This window comes from Triturus cristatus, chromosome 7, assembly GCF_964204655.1.
Source record: "Triturus cristatus chromosome 7, aTriCri1.1, whole genome shotgun sequence".
NCBI classification, from domain to species: domain Eukaryota; kingdom Metazoa; phylum Chordata; class Amphibia; order Caudata; family Salamandridae; genus Triturus; species Triturus cristatus.
In genome coordinates this window covers 1,709,633,314-1,709,655,798 of record NC_140590.1, presented here as the reverse complement: position 1 = coordinate 1,709,655,798, position 22,485 = coordinate 1,709,633,314, and the positions used below count along the sequence as shown (strand labels likewise).

Below are 22,485 nucleotides of genomic sequence, written 5' to 3'. Positions count from 1 at the left end.
CAAGAAAATGAGACAATGCTTAGGTGTTAAGGTAATGGCAATATTTCATGTGCTCAGCTGATTTGGGGAAGAAATTATACATTTGCTCACGCCACTATGATTCTTCAAAATTTCTTATTTCTAATGCAAGAATTATACCAAAAAAAAACTGAATTTGGGTTGAGCCAGACGACTTTTGGATGATGGCCTTTTTTTATTTTGTGGTACATTGGGACTTAGAATATTTTTGGATTTTTACATACTCTATATAACTTTGCCTTTGAGAGTTTTTATGACATTAAATAGTATTGCTTATTTTCTAATTTTTAACTTTTCATTTGTCTAGAACTCAGTTACTGAGTGAGCGCAAATTATTCTTAAATTGAAATTTTTTATGCAATCGCATTTTATTGATTCTGATGATTTAGCGGGTTTCTTAATGCTTGGACACATTGCATCATGGATTTGAGTTTAAACACCCTTTCCGATTCAGATTAATGTGGGAGATCGGATTAAGGTACATTTTGGAGTGGTTTGCCTTTGGGGTACAGTGGTTTGTTCTCTCAACTCCCCAGTGTTCTACTACAGCTTCGTCAGTGTTCAAATGAACAACCATTTTGCTAACAATCTCTGTTTATGACAAATCTGTGTCACACCAGAGCCCACCCAGAACAAGGTTGTAAAACCTAAAGCATTTCCTTTAGAAATGACAAGAATGAGAGGGTTCATTTTGTCATAGAAATGATGGTTAATTCCCCAGCAAGCTAAAATGAGGACATATTGTCTGTGCTCTCAAATATGTTCCTCATTCTTCTAAGTAAAACATTCTCACATGCAAAGTAAAACACCAGCAGCAGTCTGTCGGATAACTCCCTAGCAATCAACCACAGTTTACCACAGTTTCCCACAGTGTTATCTTGAATAACTAGGACAGTAGCATTCTGTATTTATGACACAAGTCAGGCATGCTGGTAGCCACTTGTTTGGTTGGCTCATTGGGTGGCTGTATCTGGTGGGTGCCGGCCATGGGCTTGAAGAAAGTAACTGTGCAGAGCCCACTGCCCAGTTACAGAAAGAGCACTCTAAATATAAAGACCATACTCACCTGCAAGACTTAGATCAAGACATGCAGGACCTGAATCTCTGTTGAGGCTGGTGATACCTGCACAAGCCTGCCAATTTCAGTGGGGGTGGACACCTATTATCAGGGACATCTTAAGGATTTGGGGGGCCCTGGGCCAAACATATTTTGGGGGCCCCTGTTCAGGACACCTTTGAATTTATGATCTAATTTGAGCCCCTGTTTCCCACGCAGTTTCCGCTTCCTCAGCTGCGCTAGCGATCCAGTTTGCATCTTAGGCATTAGCCTATATATTCCCGATGTAAATGGACATGTGCAGCTTACAGGTGTAGGATTCAGGGTTTTCTGCCCTGCTACTACGTTTTTAATACTTTTTAAATTGTATATGTGTGGCTGAATTACTCTGTGCTTTTGAATAATTTCTCCTACCTACGCGCACTTGCACTTTACTTGATTCAGCTTGCCTACACCTCCTTAGCTGCTTCGATTCGCATCTCGCTTGTCCTCCAGTCCTGGTCCGCCACGGCTGATACGCCGATTGTGCGGAGGGCTGGGGCTACTATCGGGCTCCTCACTTATGCCTATGCAGTTTCCGCTTCCTCAGCTGCGTTGGCGATCCAGTTTGCATCATAGGCATTAGCCTATATATTCCCGATGCAAACGGATGCGCTAAGTGGACGTGCACAGCGGGCGCGCCGCTGGCGCCGAAGGTAAGCCTGTCTGCGCCCGGAGGCGTTCGGCACCGGCCATGCTGCCCAGTTCCCCTCCGGTGAGTTTCTTCCACTATATTGCAATAGGGAAAAACTGCTTAGCCTTAGGCGGCTACCATTATGTCACTGTACAGCCGCTGATCCGATGTTGGAGGTAGACTTTCGATGCAATAAGTGCAACTGGACTCTCCTCCAGCCCAGGAAACTCGCACCCAATATCCTCCCACGCAACAATAAGTATAAAAACAATAAGAAAACAGAGGACTTAAAGGCCACCCTTTTAAATTGTCGCTCTATACAAAAACATGAACCATACATTTATGGCCTACTTTTAGACTAACAGTCTGATCTTTTATTTCTCACTGAGACCTGGCTGTCTGAAGCCTCCAACCCTACTATCACCTCGGCCATCCCTACGGGTTATAAAATTCTTAGGAGGGACCGATCGAATGGGAAGGAGGGAGGTGTTGCCATAATTTACAATAAAAAACTAGACTGCTTAGGTTTCTGCTGTGCCTTATCCCCCCATCATAGCATAGCTGGATTTCTGATTCACAGATCTCCCAGTGCTATTGAAAATGTTATTACTACGCTTAATAGAGCCACCACCTCCCTGGCCTTAAAATACAACAACTGCCTCATTCTGGGATATTTCAATATACATATGGACAATGGAGAAGACCCTCAAACAATTTCCTTGTTGGAGGCGCTGCAGGCCTGCAACATGTTTCCATCTGTTTCTTTGGCCACCCATGAGAAGGGCCGTACCCTAGACCAAATCGTTCACAACTTTGACATATCAGTAAGCCTACCCCTTCCCATTATCTGTTCTGACCACCTCCTATTAGAATTTGTCATTCCCAACTCTGCCACAGCCCCTTGAGCTAACACAAGGCAGAGGGTCTCTAATTACAGGACGTTCCATAAAATATCCATCCCGATGTTAGCAGACGCCCTCGGTCATTCCTCACCGGAGCTGTCTGGCTGCCCCGACTCGGACGCCCTCTCAATAGATTCATGGCTCCGAACCAACATTGATGCAGTGGTACTGGTTGTTTGCTGCTCCTCAAAGAGGTCAGCCCCACCAGCTCCATGGTTTAACGATTCCCTTAGATCTCGCAACAGAAATTGTGGAACAATTGAACGGAAATGGTGTAAATCCTATCTACCTGAGGATAGGAAGGTGTATAAAGACACCTTGAAAGCTCATTACATTCTCGGGAAGGCAGCCAAGAAAAAACTCTTTCAAACCAAGATAGAAAATGCCCAAAATAAGAGTAAGGAAATCTTTAGCATAGTTAAATCCTTTACTGCCCTGAGAGCCGTCACAAAGGAAGGGCCATTCACTGAAGAATGGTCTAAGTAAATAGTTGAATTCTTCCACAAAAAGATCTCCATGATCCAACAAGCCTTCACTAACATCTCAGAGGAAGAACTGACCTTCTACCTTAGTTCTAATAGCAAATTTCACCTCTTGGATCCTACATCTTTACTAGCTTTCCCTGAGTTTCAACTTGAAGAGTCACTGACCCCTCTCCAAAGCATTAAGTCTGGCTCTCCCACTGACCCATGTCCAGGGAATATCTTGAACCTATTAGTTCCCACCATAAACCCCACAGTAAACCAGCTCTTTAATGCTTCTCTCTCCTCAGGCAACATGCAGGAATTATGGAAGAATGCTAAGATTCTTAAACTGATAAAAAAGGCTAACGCCAAACCGACGGACCCTGCCAACTACAGGCCAATCAATCAGCTGAAGTGCAATCCTGACAAAACTGAAGTTGTTTTCTTTGGTAATCCAGAAACGCCTGACTGGAGCGCTTGGTGGCCAAAAGATCTGCCGCCCCCGCCCGCTGAAAAGGAGAAAGTCAAAAACGTAGGAATTGTCATAGACAAGACACTCTCCATGTGCTTTCAAATTCAAAATCTAAATGGCACTTGCTTTGGCATACTCTGGATGCTAAAAAAAGTCCTGCCACTGTTACCGCTTGAGAGCAGAAAGATCGTGGTGCAGACTCTGGTGACATCAAAGCTTGACTATGTCAACAGCTTGTACCTCTGTCTTCCCAAATCCCTGATCCAGCGCCTACAAGTGGTACAATACGCGGCAGCCAGAGCCATCCTGAGACCTAAACCCAGAACTAGTATGACCCCTACTCTTAAGTCTCTCCGCATAAAAGAACGGATCGGCTTCAAAGCGATGACCATCTTCTTTAAAGCTTTCCATGGCTTAGGAGCCGGCTACATAAATAAGCGCGTTAATCGCTACACAACAGCTAGACCCCTAAATTCTTCCAATGCCAACCTGGCCATCATGTCTAAAATATGCAGTGCCCGCATTGGAGGCAGATCCCACAGCTTTCTAGGCCCAAAATCGTGGAATAGCCTCCCTGAGTCTCTGAGACTAACCACAGACCTACTCTCTTTCATGAAAGAACTTAAAAACCCGGCTTTTTGATAACTGATGGGTCTTTTACGCATGTTTTCCTCCCACTGTCATGCGCCAGGACTCTCTAGTCTGAGTAGCTGCACGATTTATTAAATACACAATTTCATTTCATTAGGTCCCTGACAGTGCAAAGGAACACTCGTCCAAATTCTAAGCGCCTTATTTATGAGGCTTTGCTTCACTTTTATGCCGCTGGTGCGTCACTTTTCGTGACGCACAGGCAGCATAAAATATGTGCAATGTTACGCCCTATTGACAAAGTGACGCATCTAAGCAGATGCTTCACTTTGTAAACCCCTGCACCGAATATTCCTGCGCCAGGCATAATGTATGTAGGGTGGGTGTTGCCCCGCAAAATGCCTCGTAGAAGTGGCGCATTGAAATCTATGAGAACTCAGTGCGCCACTTCTAGGACGCCATTGCATCAATATCTTACACCTGCCACACAGCAGGCATAAGACTGATGCAGGCCCTTTCACATGGGGCTTGCCCCATGTGAAAGGACACATTGCTGGAGTTGCATCAGAGAATCAACAAACTGTTATCTACCAGAATGACTCTGTGTTATATTTAAGCTACACAGATCCTGATTACGAGAATATCTTTCATTTATCGCCCCAATACATAACAATAACTAGTATGCTTCAATTGTTGGGTGCGATACATAACAGCTATTATGAATTTATAGGGAATAACATGATGATTTTGGTGTTTAACGCACCAAAATCTGCATGATACAGTAATTACCGTATGTTTTCCCCTTTTAAAGTTTAGCAGGTTTCGCCTGCTGAAATGTAACAATTCATGAGGCATAAATATTGGATGTGTTAAATACCTTCAAACTCATAATTCTAACCAATGTGTAAGCAGGGTTTAATGCATGGGTCAAAACATTACGAGCAACTCGTAATCAGGCCCAAAGTGTGGAATTTGTGCTACAATTGGGAAAAGCGTTGTACCTATATCACTAATATGTCAATTGGGATCCACAAATGGAAGGAAGCTATAGAGGAAGGGGTTAAAAACTTGCACAACTGATGATGGTCTTGAGACCTCTGGTCATGGGTGAAAAGTGTAACCGTTGTGGTCCAGACTTTGAGCGAACTGCTGCATCAGTTGTTTGGGTAAGTTCTTTTTCCTTTAGCACCTTTAGATGTACTACTTCTTATGTTTTGCTGGGAATTATATTTAGCATGTTCCCTTATTTCTAGACTTCCCCAACAAACTGGGCTTTGACAGCGGTGAGTAAATCCTGGTGCATCACCCTTTCTTCAACCAGTGTGTTGTGTTTTTCCCTTTTGCTGTTGGAACTTTTTATAATAATTTAAACACATCTATCAGGCTCTTGTTTAATGTTTTTTGCGTGTGAATTTATAAGAAGCTTTAGGTCACTTGCCCTTGTGTTAGGATGATACCTACATTTAATGATGACTACCCGGCTGCACTCTATTTTCTATTGAGTCATTGGCCCCAATTTTTCTCCCTTTATTGATTTCTTCAGGTGTTCTAGGTGCCTCTGACTCCTTCCATACTGTGGTCTTGATGCTGATTCACCATTGCTTGTGGTTTTGAAGCGCTGTTGACTATAGGTGCAAATGTCATAAGAAATGATGATTATCGACCAACACTGCTCTTTGTGTGTGCCATGCTTACCCTTCTTTTTTCACTTTGTTACCCCAATGAGTGATCATTGAAGACTGAGCACATATACCTTATTATATCTTGTTGCAATTTTTAATTCCAAGAATCCCGTGATAGATATCTCAACAAATAATTATTTTGATCTGTAATATTTCTGCCAGAGCTTCTTTTATTCTATTCTACTGCATGATGGCCATTTTGTTGCCATCAAATTAATTGTTTTTGTTTTTATATATTTTTCTGTGTGTACTTTTGTTATAATTTGTCAAGATATTTTGGTAGCTCAATGTTTCAGTAGGCAATATTTTGTTCTACAACTGTACAAAGCTTTAATTCATACAAATTTACAATGCTTCTATTCACAGTAGTAGCTCCTAGGGTAAAGGCTCATCATCTCAATCACATGGGCTAATGTGATTAAACAATCCACAGGAAGCAGTTCAGATAGTGGAAGGTGCACTGTACATTCCAAACAGATTTTGTGAATGTAAACCCACGCCATTATAAACACCTGGACAAGCTGGCTTAGTTTGTATTAAAACATAACAATTCAATCACTAAATTAAACCTGCTGCTACTAGACTAGACACTGTGGTTTCCTGTCACCCAGTGGTAGTTACAAGAAGATGCAGAGGATCTGGCACCTGGTGTGAGCTGGGCAGCCGCACGTTGTGGCAGATACATTTATACCCAGGAGCTGCACCCATGTAGTCAGTGTCCAGACTGGTTCGGAGAGAGGGCAGATCCAACACAAATGCTCCTCTGGCTTTATAACTGGGCAGGTGAGGCAAAGTCTGGGAATATGAGGATTGAAGTGAGATGGAGCATTAGAGGGTGTACTTGGGAATAAGTAGTACAGTACTGCTAGACAATGATTCGTTTGCCCTTAGTCCATCATCTTTGTACCTTTCGCGTAACATGGTGGGACCATAGTTAATATATGGCTTATAGAATGTGTAGAGTTTTATCTCTATTGGTATAGTTATTGTTACCTTGTTATACTTTTTTTTATTGTACGTTTTGTTAACCCCTTGAGTGCCCCGCCCTTTCCCCGCCCTGTGCCGGCCCTTTCATTAGCGGGCGGGGTTCATGACGAGATAGTCTCATCATGGGCACAGCGCAACCGCGGCCCATGACGAGACCATCTCGTCATGGGCACTCAAGAGGTTATTGTAGAGTGGTGTCACTTCCTGTATTATCATCAAGCCCAAAGGTTAGATAGAGCATTTTCCTGTGATGCCATCAAAGTTAATTGGTCATGTGGTAATTTCCGCCAATATCATTGGGAGAGAGAGGTCAAAGTAACTGACATCAATTTTAGTACCCCTGGCTCTTTGGTAAACATCCAATATATCAGTCTGTGATGGTGACAATAAAGTTTTCCAATGTAAAATAATGATCACACAAATGCACTCTTGAACTGTTGAAAATGTAGATGTATTCGTTCTCAAGCAGAAACAGATATAATCATACAGGAAATGAAAACATTGGTCATTGGCTTGTTTCCCATATTGGAGAAAAAAACAAAAACAAAAGTAATCCTTAATTCAGACACATGCAAAATAATTTACTTTGTTTATTTCATTTCATGGGGGGTTATTTGTTTAGATTTAAAAGCAGTACAGAAATATTTTACTTATACCAACTAAAATGTAATATAATGAGCAAAAAATGATAAACAATCTAAAGTCCAGTAATCCAGTACAGCTGCGCTTGAATGTTTATCCATTCTGGAATGTAGCTACCAATGGTACAGGAGGTGCAATGGCACCTGGGGCTAGAATGCAGGAGGGTTATCTGCACCAGAAATATCAGGGTTTTTTTTCCATAAAGGGGGCCCATGTTTGATGCTTGCATTAGGACCCTACGGTGACCTTGCTATGCCCCTGCTTCATTTGATTGGATGAATATTGACACATGTTAATGTAGTTCAGTTGCACCTGCCAGGAAATCGTAATGTGATTCTAGGCAGGCATTAGCCTATTGGCGTGCTCCGCAGCTATGTATTCCACTCAAGGTGGGAAGTGGGCATTACAAGGCATGGTTAGTGATGTTTGTGGGCATTCACAAGTTCTTCTTCTTCCTCTTTCTTGCCTCGAAAGAGCTGTAGATCAGCCACGTGAGATGGGGAATTAGCAGCTAGAACTTTGCTGGGATTGTAGGACCAGTACGATTTCCAAGGAGAAAATAATGTGCATTTGCACAGGGGCTTCTATTCCCTCATTGTGGAGTTCTCTGCTATGGGTAAGTAACTCTGCAGAGGATTGGGATCTTTCCGCGAATGTCACATGACCTTCCTAAGAATGGAAAACCTACAACTGGACCATGCATATTCCTGGAAAAGTGTGGGCATTCCAGAAAGTTGTAATTCTACACTTGAATGTAGGTGTAAATCTTCAAGCACAGCTTTAGGCCCTTCTTTGTGAATTCGGCGCAAATTCTGCAAGTGTGCCCTGCTGATGATGAAAACCCTAGAGATGGTCCTACCCGCCCAGAGACTTATGCTCTTGCTTACAGTATTTGGCTTATTCAAAAACATTGAGCAAGGCACCAGTGATCTATCATAATGCACATCAACTAAAACCTATGGGACAGAAGTTTGACTCCAGAAAACAGTAACACACAGTCAGAGTATGGATTTGGCTCCTGTACTGCGGACAGCAGAACAACACATGTGCAGCTCTGACAATTAGGTTCTAGGGTATGAATTAGTTTGATTTGCACAAGTTTTCAGACAGAGATCTTTTAAGCAGAGATGCTTAGGGTATATATATATATACCCTTATTCAAAAAAAGCCCAATCAATCAAAGAATAGCATATCAATGTTTAGGCGTAGCCCATAACAAGAAGAAAGTGTGACTGATACTACACTTTACTAATGGTGTCAGATTGCACATCAATGTAGATATCTGTGCCAGACTCACAGTGGTATGTGCCATATTCAGTCACCGTCTTACTCCCCTGGAAAATTTTCAGCTCCACTGGAACTGAGATGGTCACCTCCTTGCTCATGAAACTGACTGTTATTTTTGTGCGTGGTGGTACCTTCATCGGCACACTTAACTCTGCCTTCTTCCTCGTGGTGAATGCCTGAACCTCATCTTTCTTTACTGAGAAGGTGGTGGATGCCTCTGCATCAATATTGACCACTCCTTGCAAGCTAAATGAGGCACCCACCTTGACTGAAGACTCATTGCTGAATTCAAAGCTGTGGGAGACGTATTTTTCATACTCTTTGCAAGAAGCAGCAGTGAACTCTTGCTCACTGTCTGTGTTGTTGACGTAAAAATACTGATCTGCCTGGATGTTCTTTTCACTCTCTGTCTTTTTCTTGTCCCATAGAAGTGTGGCGGTGACAGAGGGTTTCCCACGGCGCAGCGGATACACATGGGATACTTGATCGTTTAAACCAACATCACAGTAGTTTGCCAGATATTCACCAGCCCTGGCTAAAATATACCTCCCCCCTCTATTTGGATTCTCGTACAGAAGCCATGCTCCACTCTGGACTTTGTGGGAGGATATCTTATCATTCATGTTTCCAAACGATAGATTGGTCTCTTGAGTCATAACTGATTGACTACCAGAGGCATTGGGATGCTCATAGACTGTGATCTTTGGATTGGTCAGGTCGTCAGTGATCATCTTCAGAGAAGATGCCTTGTCATTCATTTCAAGCGCCGGATGTTCTCCCTCCTCTAGGACAATGAACCATCCTTGATAGTTCGGATGCTCGTACATTATCCATGGCTGCCCCACCACCTTCACAGATGAGATGCAGTCTCCGAAGCTCTCTGTTACCAGACTCACAACATCTGCCTTATAGGTCCTACTGAGCCCCTGGAACTTGGGATGTTCATAGACAGTGATGGTGTTCATGGTGATCAGCTATGAAGTTTTCAATGTGTTTTCTGTAGCTGATCCTGTGATACAAAACAACAGCTGGTCAGTGGAGAAACATCATAAGTGATTGTGTGAAAACTCACAGCACAGGCTCCTCTCTTAAAAGGAAAGAAGGTATATTTTTTGATGCCAATGTTCAGATTATTATAAGATTACTTAAACTAATTACGAGTTACATAAACTACAAATATCAGTGTGATAGAACAGAGCAATAAACCCTCCTAAAATAACTTTCTTATATGAGAACATATTTTACAGCACTATATGAATAAAACAAAACTTTAATGCAGTTTATTAAAAATTTCGGATCACAACAGCTTCCCCTTTTTCCTTAAAATCATTAAAGAATGAGAGTGCATACTAAGGACGTACATGTAGCATGTCATGATGGTGTGGATGGTAGTAATTCTAAATTCCACAGGACTCGGGACGTTAACGTGTAAAGTGTACTGACAGGTAGTGTCCAGCTGAAGTATAGGGCTAAGGTGCAAAATACCGAGCCTAGAGATGAAGTGCAGATTACATAATGAAGAATCATATGCAGAAACTGCACAAGGTTTGTGTTTTATAGGGCACAGATGGCTCAGGATCTTGCTGGGCATAATGACACAACCCATAAAGCTAAAGTTCAAAGTACACTGCCTGAAGGAATTTGTTTTTCTGTATTTGATTTTTAATTGCAGAAAATATAATAAAATGTTACATATGGAAATGACCCTGGGTCTACAATTTTCAAGGCCTTATAAATAAGGTGCTGATGTGCCTAGGAGAGTACGACTCAAGGTCATACTGGGCATAATGACACAACCCAAAAATGAAAAGTGTAGTGTCTAAAAAAGTTCATTTCGTAAAGTGCAGATGGCTTAATGAGGAGTCATATACAGAGGCTACACATGCCTGGGAGAGTACGGCTAAAGATCTTACTGGGCATGATAACACCACCCATAGAGCCAACATGCAAAGTGCAGTGCATGAAAAGGTACTTTTGATAAAATGGCAATTACGTGGCGACAGGTCTATACTGAAGGCACTAAAGTTCTACAATTTGTGGGCCGTGGCAGCAGAATTTATCAAGATCTGTTGCAACAACTGGCCTTATAGTTAAGATGCTATGTGCCTCGGAGAGAGTTGCTGGCAAAGTGCGGCCAGCCACATAAGTATTCTTGTGGGCTAAGACATCTCCAGATCAGGCTGGTCATGATGGCTGATAGGGGACCAAAGCGGATAAAGTACCAGTTGAATGTAGCAAATTGAGGTCTATGTCATTCAGATACAAAGTTCAGCAGTTTCTGGAAACCCAGTGACAGGGTTAGTCAAAGTTTGTTACTTCAATGTAAAGCCCATTTCACGTTACCCACAGTCGGAGATGAATCGCAAGTTGTGAAGGCTGTAGACTACTCATGTTCTTTAATAAGTTTCGGGCTTGTTTTACAAATTTCCCCAAACTTGGCCTTGTCTGCCACTGACTGCAGGGTGTACAAAAGAGGGACGGACTCTTTGGCTGACGGAATACAATGCTGTAAGAAGGCCTCGGTAGGAGCCAGCGGGGATGTTGCAATGTCGGACAGCAGAGAATTATGTGTGCCAAGGATTCTCTTCTCCAGTTACATTGTCTACAACTGTTGATATTATCAAGTTATTTCCAAGTTTGGTTCAATTCTCTGATTGGAAGCAGGACTAATCTGGCCAATAGAATATATTTGAAAATGTGCTTTTCTACTGCTTGATGGAGATGGGACTTGGCTGACTTGGGCAGTTGTGGTTCCATTATTGACTCATGAGGAGCCCAGTCATGAAGAGCTTCCATGTCTACTTCTAATGAACAATTGAACAATTGTCTTTTATTGCGGTTTTAATGCAAGTATAATTAATCAAATTATTGTCCCAGTTCTTGCCTGCAAGTTGTACATATTCTTTAGATACCACCAGATTATTGGACCTGGGCTTGTTTGTAGATGTAAAAATTGTTTCTATTAGGGCCTTCATGGTGTTGTTGGGGGCAGCCGTTGCCTGAATATAGAATGTTGCAAGAATTGCCCAGCTTTCCAGGTTTTGATGTCCAAGCCTATCAAGGTATTCCTTGTGTGAGATGGGAAGTGGAATAACTTCTTGTAGGCTGTGCACTGGATCTTTTCTAGGGCAGTGCCCATCATGCGGGGAAATGCTTCCTGAGCAGAGTTGAGGGCGGGGAGAAGTTTGGCACGAACCACCCTACCAATGGCTGTAGTTGTGGGGATGTCAAATATCAGGTTTCATATTCACAAGGCATATGTTGCCATTATTACTTTGCTTATCATTTTGTTTAGCTGAAAAGCCGGCCTCCCAGTTTCACATAGCCATGCTCCTAAATAGATATAATGTTGAACACAGTCCAAACTTAGAGCCGCAACTGGTAAGCCTCTTCTTAGGACATCTCCAGAAACGTTCTACTTTTATTTAGCTCCCATTAGCCACAAGCTCATTCCTGAAATTGTATATGTTCAGTGCATTGAGTGCTTTTTGCAAACCAGATTTTGCATGGTCGAAAAGTACTAGATCACCGGCATACTGTATGAGTGGAATTCTCCAGTGTCCAATTTTAGGAGTGACTAGATTGGCTCCTACTAAGGCTGGGTCTAGATCCGCAGTATAAAGATTGAATAGCATTGGCTCCAGCACATAGCTCTGTTTCAGACCTCGGTCAGTGTCATTCTTGGCATTGGCCATCTGCCCCATGAGTTTAACTCGTACTCAGGTCTTGCCTTATAAGGACCTGATTGCTCATAGCAATTTGTATAAATGTTCCAACCCAATAACCCCTACCAAAGATGTTCTGGGCAACTCTTTCGAATTCTGCTGAGTAGTTGATGAAACAAACAAACAAACAGCAGCGTTGAATTATGTGTTGCTGCTTCATGGGCAAGGTATGGGAGGACAAGTATGTTGTCCACCATAGACCCTCTTTCATGAACGCCTTTTTGATAGAAGGGTAGTAAGCCTTTTCACACAGGATCATAGCAATAATTCCCGGAGCAGTATGCTGGCATATATTTTGATGCCTTTGTGCAGAAAATGTATTTTCGGACTAAGAGATTAATTTCCTAATGATTTAAAACACTCACACATAAAGTTTTTTCAGTTAAACCAGTTGATTCAGGGTTTGTTAAAAGTGTAGATTACAAAGAGCCCATAAAGAATAATGGTATCAGGAAGTGACAGGATTGGACAAGATCACTGGAAAATTCTCGAAAGCAAACTCCTGAAATTTAACAGTAGTTAAACCCAAATCATCAAATGCAGATGTGCAACACCAGAAAGTATTCATTTACTAACATTAATTACATGCCAAAATTGCTTCCACTTTTGTTTGGGAAAAGACCTACTGTGCACTGTCAAATAATTTGTCCAAGCTTTCAATTGAGTGTTAGCTCACATATAACTGAATGTTCTTACAGCGTTTTCATCCATACACTTTATTATTTACACAAATAGACCAAGTTTGCTGAATTACTAAACCTACTTTAAACATGTGACAATTATCAAAGATGGTAGCCCAGGTTGTGTTACCATCCACATTTCTAGTCCTCTAGTAATTTGAGCATAAAACCAGTGTCTAACTTGTACTGTGATCGAGAACTATGTCACACTGCCAATATCTATGTGTAATTTGGTTTTGAAGGTTCTCAGCCAGGATCAGTGCTACTTTTCAGCCTGTTAGATTAATCCTGCCCTGAGGCCAGGTGACTAAGCTGCACTTTGGAGCCTTCCACCTCACCTTCTCAAACTCACACTTGCACAATCTCCACTGTTTACTAGGGAGATGGAAGCAAACAGATACATTCTTTGGCAGTTGACCAGGGTCTCTGACCCTGAAGAACACTCACCTGATGATAACCCATAATCCACTTCTTGGATATTCATTTTTTCCTATGTACTTTCCTACATACTACTGTGTCTGATTTGTGTCTATAACCCTCAATTATCTGTTTGCCTATCAGTTTCTGGGGGCTGCTCTGCTTCTAGGTAGACCTGATATACGATTATTAGCTGGTGGGTCTTGAAACCTGTGTCTCTTAGGGGGTTGTGCTTTTGCATCTTCCTGGTTGGCCCCTATGAACCTCATAAGAACTATAACCTTGGTGGTTTTAAAAAGACACTACTTTATGTTGCTTACACCTATGATGCACCTCGATAGACCCACTAGATCTTCATTAATTGTTTCGGGGAAGCTGCGCCTCTCAGTTTTTTTTCGCAACTAGTCACTCCTGGTTGAACTTCATAGACTATTGATAACTGGTGGTTTTGGGAAGCAGTATCTTCAAAGTGGTAGGGCTGTCTCCCTTCACCTTACAGCCACATTAGCTACAATGTCACTCTGAAGGCAGAAAGATACCCTGGCCCCAATTCACAAAGGTAAACTTAGCCCTGAGGTTTAAGTTTAGCCCTGAAGTCTAAGTTTAGACTTGAAGTCTAAGGGCCCATTCACAAAGGCAATCTTAAACCTGAAGTCTAAGTTGACCTTTTTGCATATGGCCCTTATACTTCAGGCCTAAACCTAGACTTCAGGTCTTCAGGTCTAAGTTTACATTTATGAATTGTTCCACATGCAATCTCACATCTCACAGAGGTCTTTTTACACCATCCCTTCTGGACCACCCAACATTCCCCTCTCTTCTGTCCCTCTTTCTTGTTCTTCTCCTGTCATGATTTTGAATCTCTCTCAACTTAACTCTTTCATTACTTTCCTAACTTAACTATTCACCAATCTCTTCCCTCTTTCGCATTGGTTATCGTCCCCCTGTTATTCTCTCCTGTATTCTCATTCATCCCTCCCCCACATGATTGTTTTTTTAGCGAGTGGAATTATGAGTATGATGATACAGATTTAACAAAAACATTAGAAGCATTTGCGCTAACACCCAGCTTGTTGGTGTGTGACACTAATGTAGCAACTGCATTTTGTGTTTGAGTGAACTAGAGTAGTGGAGGTCAGTGGTATGCTTTTTGAATACCCCTGACCTGTCCTTCCACAAAATGGAAGGTGACAACTGTATTCCCAGACAGTCGAAGTGGATAGCTTATATTCCTGCAGGTGAAGTGGGAAGACTGGGACAGTGAAGTGAGGGGTGTGGAGACAGTGCTCCTTTAGTTATCCCAAGAAGGCCTTTTGGATAGCAAGATGCTGTTGCTGATTAGTCTTCTGAGTACTGGCAATTGGTGGATTGCAGGTGTGAAGCGTGCAACTGAAGACTCTGGTTAAAGGTGAGGAAGTCTCTATGTTAAGCCTACCCAGTTGTCTTTCCCTGGTTAATCCTTTACCTTGGCAGGCGACATGAGGTGCAGAAACAGTACACCACTTTGTGCATCTGTTGTAGGTGCCCCAGGATGTAGAACACGCTGCTGTGGGATGCCTCATTCTACAGAAAGGCTTGTCTGGAGTACATCCTAGAAAGAACATTTTCTAAGCTGTAAAAGTGGGATCCAAACCACCCACTTTGTTGCATGGTAAACATGGGTGTAGACTAGATCCAGGAAATCAAGTATAGAATATGTGACCAAAATATCGAGGACTAAAATATCAATATTTTAGTTCTCGATATTTATATAGTAAAGGGATATAGATTTGGAGTTATGAATAGTAAATCTAAACTTAGCATATGCACTTATCTTCTCAATATTGTGGTCACGATATTGCAGCCACTTGATATTATATGCTCATTATTTACATTTTCTTTATTTTCAGATTTTATTGAGGACATTTGATATTTCATGGAATGATGTTCCGGACTATAACTGTTGTCTTTGTCTACATTTCCTGATTTCTCTTACCAACATATAAATAAGAGGATGGCTGAAGTTCATGCTTGTTTTGTTCCTCAATCTCTCAAAACTTAGAAAACTTGTAAATGCAGAGTTTTTTTTTCCCTTTTTCTACTTTCCTCCACATCTCATCAATACTATTTTGATTTTCTTTTTACATACATACTGCAAACTCGACCTAAATGTATTGGAGAACTTTAAATGAGCAGCAGTTACATTACAGATTCATTTCTTTTGCTTTTTTGATATCGAATGCATGTAACCCTCCAAAGGCATGACCACAAAATATTGAAGTTTGCAGCTATTTACTCTAGTGTAAATATCTTCCACTCTCAGGTTTCTCACCTTCCCAAACTTCTTTGGTAAAATATCTATTACATTGAGACTACTGTAAGTTGCCGTATTTGATTGAGAATTTTTTATTTGACATTGACGTTGTACCAGAATAGACGCCCCATAAGTAATTTTGACTTGGTCTCAAAAGGATTCTGAAGATGGGCGTGTTGATGGATCCACTAATTCAAGTGTTAGCCTTCCACCCCCAAAGTCTGAATCCTGTTATGCCCTTTGTGGCCTGTGAATTTCTTAGCCAGTTTGCTGTATGTGTTTATGTGGTATTGTTTTTCTGAGTAGTGCTTGTGTATGTGGGTCTTTGCTTGTGTCAATGCAAGGGTCTTTGCATGTGTTAATGTGAAAGTGAAACCATGTGTGCTTACACAGAGTCTGTGTATTACGCAGCCCCAAAATTGAATGTGTGCTTATAATGCAACTTTTCATGGACTCCATTTTACTTCATGCCAATCTCAGAAATACAACATGCATCAACACATTGTCTCAATTCATCAGAATTAGGAAATCTGCAGCCATAATTGTACTCATAAGAACAGTTACAGATTTTCTGCTTTTTGGAATCGACAACTATTGGTACAAGAAAACTGTTTTAGCATAAGATTTCCAGGCATCCTATTCAACAATACTTTTCGATACACATGGTAAAATTGAGCATGACGTAAAGGGAACCCGGCTGTCCAATTGAACTTTTCATGATCGCCAGACAATTGTGTGAGATCCACCAGGAGAGAGGGGTTTTGTCTCTGCCCACATCTTGGGAGCCAGGAGTACATGATTTGATTGGATGAAGCTGTGTGCTGCCTCTAAAAGAAGGAACATAGCTACTGTGCTTTATAATTCATGTTTTCCCTTCAGTAGACTTTAGCGACTCCAGAGGTAGCCCTTTTATTTCATTTTGCTTCCTCTGGACATTTCAGTTGGTCCCCAGGTAGCAGAGGAGACCCTTTTAGGTCTAGCTTGACAGCACAACAGATTATCAGACATTAAGCGATCAACCTAAACAAAGAGCTGGAGAAGCCCTAACAGAAGAGTCGCTTTGGCTCCACTCACATCTTGTTAGCTGGGAGTACATGTTTTGATTGGGCAGAAGTTGTATGCTTCCAGAAAAACATGCTATTTATCCTCCTGCCTGCCAGGAACACATATATGACATTGTAATGCCATTAAGGTGTCTTAGATACCTAGATAATTTACAGTGTTTGTTTTCTCTAGTGGCAGCACAGGTGTGAGGAGTGCAGTCATAGATTTCAGTTTTAAGAGCCCAGATATACACTAATGTACATAGATGTTTAGGTCGGATGACAGTGTAACGGTCGCCTAGTTTTATGGGATTAACAAAAGAGGGCTTTCAGAGTCTTACATTGAGAGCAGTTTAGCCTCCACTAACATGTTAGTTTCCCTGAGTACAGGTCTCGATTGGGCTGAATGTGTGTTCTCCCATTAAAAATACTGCTTGTTTTGTAATTATTGGCTTGTGTCAAAGCAGTGGGGAGTTGATTATGGTGCAAGCCAGTGATCATGGCTATTGGCCTGATCTGTTTCTTACGAAACATTATGTAAAGGCACTAGACCTGCCATATTTATTGAGAAACGGATATTTTTAGGAGAGAGAGGATTTTGCTTTGCCAACTGTAATTTTGTATACTATTCTATTTTTATGATTGTATGCCAGATGGTTGCTTTTTGGAAAGTTTACACTCAGAACAAAGGTCTTGAGCTGATAAACCAATGACGAAGGCTATATGTCTGGATGCTTATTAAAATAGTTAGTGGGCCTAACATATTGATTGTGAAAAGCATATGTTAAAGTCAATAGCATTTAAAGGTGGATCTCTATTACTCTGAATAAAAACCTACAGATAGACATTTTGTTACCTGGATTATCACAGATTACTATAGTAGGAATGCGTTTTGGTGCACACCGTGGGTATAGTAGATTTGCACTGTCAGAATCCTTGCTAGGTCCTCATAGGAGAGATAGTTTTGCTTTGCCAACTGTAATTTTGTCTACGGTACAAATGGATGACTGTATCCCTGGTGGTTGCCTTGTGGGAGATCTTATGCTCAGTACGGGAGGCCTCATTTGGTTATTGTGACAAGCCAATGATAACAGCTACAAACATGATTGATTCACTTTTGAAGAACATCCTATTTGCCTTTAATGAAATAAAGGCTGTACTTCAACAGAAAAACAAAGATTAGTTTATTAAAAAGCATTCACAGAATTGTTGGTCTGCTGACCTCAGCAGGCTTTCCTTTTTCTTTTAATCGAGAGAGGGAGGGAGAAGCTGAGATTCATTCCACTTCCGTCAGGTATACTTAATATCAAAGGAGAATGAATCACATGCCCTGTGTATTTCCAGGGTTTTGGGTTCTCATTGTTTAAAAACCCTCATTCACAATAAACCTGCAGTGCTTTATATCTTGGTTCTCTGCCTGATAGGCTACGTGAAAAGCATCATCATTGGGTCTTTTTTATTCACTTTAGTGTTCAGTTCTCAAACTGAGAGGACTTGTTCCGCTGGTGGTTAAAGCTGTCAGTGACCTGACCATGATTGTAGTTTCCTCTCACAGAATAAAGGGGACCTACATCTTCTGCCCCTATGATCAACACCATGGAGATATCTGCTGGCTGATGTACTCCAGCAGGGAAAACAAGCAGACAAAATCCAATCCCCTTTACATAGTGCCGAGGTCCTAAACCATAGCACGCAGTAACATGACTACATGGGCTACTGTGTGCCTCTTTCAAGAAACTCTCATCCTTTTTATTTTAAAGGGAGCTCCAAGGAAGTCAACATAAGATCACATTTAATTTATGCAACAAAACATAAAATGTAAAGTGTGACCCAGACATCCTCCGCCCATAAATTAAAAGCCCCTCCCAGCCTCTCTACCTCGAGGCCGAGAATGGAAGTAGGTGAGTCCTGCATGAGGGCAAAGACAGCGGCTCTATGCACCAGCTTGAGCCCTATCTGCCAGCGTTTAATAGAACAAGAGGGGGCTACAGCCTGTGGCTAATACAAGAGCAGACTGGTGCAATGACTGAGGCTACGGAACAAAGGCAGGTACACCACACACGTATTCACATAAAGAGCAAGTGGGCAATGCACCACTTACCAAGAGCAGAGAAAAGGGCCCCTGCACCTCACTAATCCTTTTGGGTTCCAGAGTAGAGGGCTACTCGTTAAAAAGCACTTCAACGCCTCGCCAGGAGTAGTAAGCACTATATAAATGCAATTACAATAACATTGGATCGAAATAAATTGGAATGGAGCACCTTTCACATGCCACATGTCCCCAGTCACAGTGAAGAGACACTAAAAGCCTGCTCCAGCTAAAAAGAAAAATATAGTTCCTTACCTTAAAAGAAAGAGTTCTCCCTCACTCTGTCTACTGCAAAAGGGGTCTCCAGCATCCCCAGTGAAAGTGAAAGGAATGGCACAAAAAAGACACTGGACGTGCAGCTGAGTGAGAGGGGTTTGTGAGAGGAGCTCCTTGGAGTTGGGAGGTGTACAAAGGCTTAGGATTGGGTGAACAAGGGGCAGTAAAGGTGGCATATTACTCATGTACGAAAGGAATGGGACGAGGAAGAGGAAGCCTAGGGAATAAATGTTTCATGTTAAATGTATGAAAGTGCTATTTTAATACTTGTTGATTCTGTCTTCTAGCAAAAACAATTCATGCACTGGGCTCACAAAGGAAACATGAAAACAATACATTTGTCAGTTTCTTTTTCTACTAGAATGGCACTATAAACAGGTTTTGATGTGTCTCGGTTTCATTAAGATTTGGAACGGGAACATGTGTGAAATAAATTTACCTTGGTGTAGCTCTCTTTCTCTGTCGGAAGTGGGAATCTGCGTTTCCTGCTTGTCTGTATGTCCTATAACTCAAAATAATACAAAAGGTCATTACGCTTTAGTCTGTGTGAATCGTGCTGAAACATAGGAAGTGCTCGACTAATTTGTGAATCCTTACCACACACCCACCTCTAAGCAGAGGTGTACTAGCAGTATGTTATATTCTGTGCTCTAAGTTTCATGTAATATTTGCCATTCTCTGATACAGCTGTCATTGGGTTTGTGATGTCATTGCATCTTGTTGAATTTGGAATGTTATGATTCAACTCTGTTTCAACTGACTGGGGACATGGATGTACTTGGCAGATGATCAGCTGTGTAGTCTTTTGGATCAATAAATCACTCTTTAATTGAATCCTGTTGAGTGAATTACTACACAGTAGTGCAGCAGGTGCAGTGGATCTAGGTCTCAACTCACCTCAATTAATGGCTGTAATACAAAACTCAGAGACTGGGGCTCTAATATTGTTCATTGCATTGTGGCCCATAGGATCCTTGCTACGTCACTGCCTCTAAGCAGAACTTGAATTCGTACTCCTAACCTTCAACACTTCTCTCACTACATTTCACACTGTAGCACCTTTTTTATGGGATACATCAAAGCTTTGCCCAGTGAGGTAAAAAGTTGATTGAGTGCTTCCATTATGCCCAAACATGACCATCTAACTCACGTTCACATATGCACACTTGGATACCATGAATTTATTTCACTGACACTAACTATCTTATTCACTGAGTCTCTCACGAACTCATCCACAGAAGGGTTAACTTACACCTTCATGAAGGCGTTCACAGTCACTCGCTCAGTGCACACTCAACTATACTTCTACTTGCACTCATTGCCATATTCGGTTACTCATACTCATAATTCACAAATCAAACAATCACCTAATTCCCACATATGCACTCTCAGAGTTGGATTACATGCTAACATTTGAAAACAACTCACACTTGTCGCACCCACACTTTTCCACACTCAGTCACAGTCTTTACAATCACCTATAGTCAACCACAAACACACACACATCCATTGACACTGGTTTGACCCTTCAATGTCACAAAACTGCCCATGCGCCTACCTGGTGTGACCCTTCAGTGTCACAAAACTGGGCATACACCAACTTCCGTGTTCACTTGTATGCGCACACACACAATTAAAGGTCCCACCCTCCCAGTCACCTGTTCCCCATAGGCATTGGTCTGTCCTTCTCTCTACCTGCACCAAGAGTGAGACGTGGAGGTCCCTAGCCCCTCTCTCACTTCTTCTGTTCTCCCAACTTTTTATCCACAGCAGCATCAGCAACATCATTATTATTATTAACATCATGTATTGGTGTTGCAGTGTATGTTAGTGTAACCTTGTGTCATCTGTGAGGATGCCACTTAGTATTTAACAATCAAAGTGTGTTGTGTTGTTCAGTGTATTACTTTGTATCAAGTGGTTTTTAGTTTCAGAAAGTGTATCACAACATGCACTAATGTCATTGTGCACAACAAAGTAAATGTTGTAATATCTGCGGCTCAATGTCTACCTGGTTTTAATGCACTAACACAAGCAAACACTGACATTACAAATGCTGTTTGCAGTTGTTAGCACTTTATAGCCAGACCTATTAGCTTTACCAATGCATGTTAAAAGTGTAATTTATATCCTTGGGGAAAGCATTTTCTTCTTGGATAAATCCCGTTCCCTACGTTTCAATGTCCCTGACAGGGGTTTGGTGACATTCCATCGTCTGTCCCACCCTGGAGAAGAATTTACTCCAACCCTTTGCTGGAGCAATTCTCTGACCCCATCCAGGATGAGAATGGGTGTAATTTGTGAATGTCCACAAACTCACCAGTTTGTGAGTGTTCACAAGATCTTAAGACAAGCAATGGATTGATTGGCCCATTTTCATCACTGCTCAGTGATAAGTACATAGAATATACATAATTGTGCATACAATCACTTATTAGTAAATACATTGGCACATGCTACATATTATTATTTGCCTACCTGACAGGAGTAAATAGAGTAAAAACGGGGGTTTAATCATTCTCCCAATATCTGTGATTGTGTGTATGTGTCAGTGTGTATACATGTGTGTACATGTGTGCGCACACTCATGTACCTGTGTAACTTGATTCATATGTGACGTGTGTGGGTTTACAGATATGTATTTGCATGTATGTTTGCATGACTTTAATGTACGTCAGCATACATGCAAGTTAGGCTTATGTGGATGTGTGTGAAATGCATTTATGTGATGTGTCTGATTTGTTTATGCCGCAGTAAAGGCAGAGTGACAGGGCATCACCAACACAATGACGATAGAAGCCGCACACCTACACCCTCTCTCAGACTATGTTAGTTCGCAAAAATGAGTGCTAGCATCTATGCACAGTACTCACCAGCAGATGTCCCCTCTTCAGTCTCTCCTTGCACATGCCTTCCAGACACCCACTATATAAGGCCTGGCATCTGCCCCTCCCAGACCTCCAGGGCACTATTTTCCATATGTAATCAGCCCCCAGTTGAGTTTTAAGCAACTCTCTAATTGATTCAGTTTCCAAGCATTCCTTGAAATGTCTAAAAATGCAAATATAAGCACATCTCTTCAGGCAGACAGAATACATTCTTAAAGTCACAAGTGTGAATAAACCAACCCTGTCCAATGTGCTGAGACGATGTCACAGAACTGGTTCGGTTTAGACAAACGTGGATC

The 22,485-nt window shown here is 41.7% G+C and overlaps 1 pseudogene across 1 annotated transcript; it reads right to left on the bottom strand.

Annotated features, from left to right (window-relative positions):
* Positions 1 to 7,275: 7,275 nt before the first annotated feature.
* LOC146812834 (epidermal differentiation-specific protein pseudogene) lies at positions 7,276 to 22,202 on the bottom strand (annotated as a pseudogene). The gene is made up of 3 exons (XR_014966916.1): positions 22,172 to 22,202; positions 19,738 to 19,800; positions 7,276 to 9,784 (listed from the first exon to the last, which is right to left on the bottom strand). The product of XR_014966916.1 is annotated as an epidermal differentiation-specific protein pseudogene (transcript).
* Positions 22,203 to 22,485: the final 283 nt, after the last annotated feature.